Raw genomic sequence first — 5,414 nt, 5'->3', positions numbered from 1 at the left:
TGGCATGATCACTCAATGATTCATTGTTTCATGCCCAACCAGAGGCATAAAGCTCAATGCATGTTCCAAGCAATTAATGAACTGTCATGTGTTGTCACATAACAATGCTGCATTCATGAGTAAGTGATGTAGGAGTTTTAAACATGAATTCAACAGAAATACTCCGGCTGGGTGTACTTCCTGCTGCTTGGCAGGCTCTTAGAATCTGGTTGCAAAGCTGCATCAATTTGTACAGCTTGAGACGAAAGTCTACGAAACACCAGGGCGTCGCATTTCTTCATTGGAGCAACACCACAGAAGAAAACAGAAAGCAGGCACAGACACTGAGAGGTTCATGGAACAGCCAGTCACCCGTTTCTTGTTAAGAGGACATACCACCCCCTGTTTTCTATGTGAACTTTGCATAGGTTTTGTGGTTGAACTACGAGACAGATCGGAATGCGGAAACTTTCATCGGAAAGGTGACGTCAAGATCTCTTAACTCTGGGAACTGAAATATCGCTCTAGCGTTGTAATTTTTTTTTACGGACCCCTGAAGGTGGGAACCCCTCTGTTTTCTATGTGAACTTCGCAAAGGTTTTGTGGCTGAACTACGAGACAGATCGGAATGAGGAAACTTTCATCGGAAAGGTGACGTCAATACCTCTTAACTCTGGGAACTGAAATATCGCTCTAGCGTTGTAATTTTTTTTAAAAAGAAAAAGAAACGAATTTTGTCGCTACAGCTTCAAAAAATCCAAATAAATAAATGAAAGCAAATAAAAACAATCCGCTTCTGATGTTATCCGGGGACATGTTTCAGGACTCAAATCACTCGTTTTTTGTGCGCTTCTAGCATTCTGTTTTTCCGAAAAAGAATTAAAAGTGAGTACAGGCATGCATCCAAGGCGTTTACCACTGAGTCCGGAAGATGGCGCCGTCCGCTCGCAGCGCCCGAACGGACTCCGCCTGTAAACTTATTGCGCAGCAGTTGATCGGCGTCCGTGGTTTCGGTTCGTCCTGAAGTGATCAATTCGTGGCTAAGTTACGCGTTTTTTTCACTTTCTTGTCCTGTTCATTTGCTCTCTGTCCTTGTCTGTTTTCTGCGTGTTCATAGTATTTACCCATTATGGCTCGAAGTCACGTCTACGGACAACGGAAACGTAAGAAGAAGGGCTTTGCGAATTTACGTGGTAGAGGCAGGCATGTGACGGAACCTGCGGATTTGAGAGATTTTGGTAATGCAGGATGCTCCAGCCGTGCTGTTCCGAGTGATCGTTGCACTTCGACGACTCCACATCGCGCAGATACCCTTGTAGGCTCAACCTTTGGTGGTAGTGTTGTTCCTCAAACTGTAAGTGATGCCGGTCGGAATGCTTGTTTCGCTTCGAGCACAAGCGAAATTCGTCCTTCAAATTCGTCATTTGCTGATTCAGCTGAGGTAGATAATGAGGTCTGTGTAGCTCTTTCAGTTTGAAGTGCAGGATGTGTCTGAGGAAAGATGTAGTCACAACGGAGGCACCAGTTGATCAACTTGTTCAACAACGCATGGACGTCAATTCCTCAGCAGTGAACGGTATCGTGTCTATAGGTTCTGGTTTATCAGGCCTTCTCGAGCTCCTAGGTGCTCTGGACATACCCGGCATGGCTAGTAGCACGTACAGTAAGTATCAGGATATTGTTGCTAAAGGAATCGACAAAACAGCTTAGGAAGAGATAAGAAAAGCAGGCATTGAGGAAGCTCGGTTAGCTAGGGAGGCCGGGGACGTCGATGCTGACGGTTTTCCTATAATTACGGTCGTCGCCGATGGTGCTTGGTGCAAACGTTCATACAAGAACAAGTACGACGCTCTTTCTGGCTTGATAAGTAAATATTGTTATCTACACTAAATAAAGGTGCCCCAAAAAGGAGGATTTATCTTGCACACCGCTTGGCAGACGGGATATACAGGAAGTCTGTGCCCACCATTTGTGGAAAGAACACTATGAGCATTTATTTGGAGGAAAAAGTTGACCCCTCTGGTGCTATTAGTGGCACTGCTGTCTTTTGGTAAACACACTTACTAGAGTGGTATACATCCTGTGGCATTAGTTTGTACGATACGCGTACAGATGCATAATTCCTGGAAACATTGTCAGTGGGGGTAGAGTTTTGTGGAATACAATCCTGACATTTTTTCGTTTTTGCAGGCTGTAATTGTTGGGTACCGCACAAAGAAAGTACTGTTCCTAGGCGTCCGGAACACATTTTGTACACTGTGCGCAAGTTGCAAGGCAGGGTCGAGCCCAAAAAAGCATCTGTGCTTCAAGAACTGGGACAGCAGCTCTACCAGTATGGAGAAGGATATCGTCGTTGAAGGCTTCAGGCGCAGCATTGAGTTGCACGGGGTAAGGTACTTGCAGTTGATCGCTGACGGTGATTCGAGCGCATACAAGTCAATTCTTGAAGCTGCACCGTACCAGCATCAGGTAGTTCAGAAGATAGAATGTCGCAACCACCTTCTTCGAAACTATGTAAGCCGTCTTCGAGATGTTGCTTTGGCAAAGAGAACAACCCCCATTCCCCCATCGCTGAAGAAGCTACTTCTGGATAATGCTGTTCGACTAAGAGTTGGAGTTCCTAGGGCTATTCACTATCGCAAAGAGCAGGCCGAGTTCAGCAAACAAGATCAGATTCGGAACCTGGTGGCTGATATCCGTAATGGGCCACTCCATGTGTTCGGCGACCACGCAAAATGTGCGGGTTACTTTTGCAGTGGTCCAAAAGAAGGGGAAGTCAATCACGTCCCAGAGCTCAGGAAATGCGGACTTTTCAATGAAATCCTTGTAGCGATGAGTCGTTTGGCAAACAATGGTAGCAGCTTGATCCTTGACGTTAACAATAATGCTGCAGAACATTTCAATTCCCTCGTTGCAAAGTTTTCTGGCGATAAAAGAATCAACTTGTCCCAGAGGGGATCATTCGGAATGCGGGCTTCAGGAGCTGTCGTGTCTTTCAACTCTAAGCAGTACCATCGTGCTGTACATAAGGCAGTGTACAACACCAGCCCTGGGAAGTATGCAAAAATTATGCTGAAGCGTAAAGCAGCTGTTCGTGCTGCTTGCATAAGGCATCGGAGTTCTGGGGCTGCTCGCTGTAAGCGTTCACTTGAAGGTGCGCCTTGCAAGCGTGCTATCAGGGACAACCACTATGGTTCCATAGTGGATGCTCCAGACATGAACCACAATGACTATGTTGAAGCTGCTGCGGCGTACAAGGATTCCCTTGTGCTCTCCCAACCAGATGCAGAGCAGCTCGAGGCTGATACTCGAGGTCAAGAAGGGAGAACTTTGTGGATGCAGGAGAGGCGAAAGCGACTCACCGCTTCTAATTTTGGCAAGGTATGCAAAATGCGAGATGCAACGAGCAGTGCAAGTACTGTTCGTTCTCTGCTCTATAGTCATTTTGACACTGTGGCTCTCCGATATGGTCGCGACACTGAGCCCATTGCAATTACTAGGTTGCAAGATGAGATAGGGGTGACTGTTTCACCATGCGGCCTTGTTGTTGATCAGGAGTTTGCATACCTTGCTGCAACACCTGATGGGCTTGTCGGTGACGACACTGTCGTGGAAGTGAAGTGCCCTTATTCGGCTCGGTCCCTTACCCCTGTGGAGGGAGTGCGGGCAAAAAAAATCACATTTTGCACTATTGATAACTCTGGTAATATTTCGTTGAAGGAAAACCATGACTACCACTATCAGGTGCAGGGACAGCTCCACATCACTCGACGTCAGTTTTGTCTTTTTGTGGTATATTCTGGTGAGGAAATTTTTGTCCAGAAGATCGAGAGAAATGATGGCTTCTGGAGCAAAATGATTGGCCACCTTCAACTGTTCTACTCGTATAGCCTTCTACCGGAGTTGGTTGACCCTCGTCAGTCCCGTGGGCTGCAGCTCAGAGATAACAAGAAGAGTGACCATCAGGTTGCCTCGCTCTGTGATGCCGCCAAAACAACTTCCAATCAGGGCGATTCATCCAGAGAGAGACGGAAGACTGGTAAAGATAACTAACCTGCCGCTGTTCTGTAATTATGGCTAGACTGTGGATTTACGTGTCATTTAGTTTGTGCGGCTCCACCTTTGCCAAGTGTTTTAATGCATATTCATCCATTTTGCTTCATAATATACTGAATGTTTTTCCATATACATGTCTTCGACTTTGGCTCAGGCTGCATATCTTCACGTTTGTGTTTCATATTTAAGTTACCTTTTTCCATTTTTACTGTGCATATCTGTGCATCTTTTTCAATTTTCCTAAATATTTATATTAATATATTTCTATGTATAAATCCACAGACTAGTCGTGGGATGCTTGTCATATTTTAAACATGGCGTAAGAGTGTGAAATCTGAATCGAGCCATCAGCACGTGAGGATCTAAGTATGAGAATGGTGCACAATCTCCCAACCGTAGAACCGTCTTCCCCGGCATTGTTGAAACACGTCCACACGTTGATGCTATATGTGTGAGGCCATCATTGTATTCTACCTTGGCTTGAGTGTACGAAAATATTGCAAAGCTGTCCCCAAACCGTCGTTCTTCCCAGGCATGGTTGAAACACGTCCACACGTTGATGCTATATGTGTGACGCCATCATGGTATTCTACCTTGGCTTGAGTGTATGAAAATATAGCAAAGCTGTCCCCAAACCGTCGTTCTTCCCAGGCATGGTTGAAACACGTCCACACGTTGATGCTATATGTGTGACGCCATCATGGTATTCTACCTTGGCTTGAGTGTATGAAAATATAGCAAAGCTGTCCCCAAACCGTCGTTCTTCCCAGGCATGGTTGAAACACGTCCACACGTTGATGCTATATGTGTGACGCCATCATGGTATTCTACCTTGGCTTGAGTGTATGAAAATATAGCAAAGCTGTCCCCAAACCGTCGTTCTTCCCAGGCATGGTTGAAACACGTCCACACGTTGATGCTATATGTGTGACGCCATCATGGTATTCTACCTTGGCTTGAGTGTATGAAAATATAGCAAAGCTGTCCCCAAACCGTCGTTCTTCCCAGGCATGGTTGAAACACGTCCACACGTTGATGCTATATGTGTGACGCCATCATGGTATTCTACCTTGGCTTGAGTGTATGAAAATATAGCAAAGCTGTCCCCAAACCGTCGTTCTTCCCAGGCATGGTTGAAACACGTCCACACGTTGATGCTATATGTGTGACGCCATCATGGTATTCTACCTTGGCTTGAGTGTATGAAAATATAGCAAAGCTGTCCCCAAACCGTCGTTCTTCCCAGGCATGGTTGAAACACGTCCACACGTTGATGCTATATGTGTGACGCCATCATGGTATTCGACCTTGGCTTGAGTGTATGAAAATATAGCAAAGCTGTCCCCAAACCGTCGTTCTTCCCAGGCATGGTTGAAACA

The sequence above is a fragment of the Ornithodoros turicata genome, unplaced genomic scaffold, assembly GCF_037126465.1.
Source record: "Ornithodoros turicata isolate Travis unplaced genomic scaffold, ASM3712646v1 Chromosome26, whole genome shotgun sequence".
Taxonomy (NCBI): Eukaryota; Metazoa; Arthropoda; class Arachnida; order Ixodida; family Argasidae; genus Ornithodoros; species Ornithodoros turicata.
This window is presented reverse-complemented; position numbering follows the sequence as displayed.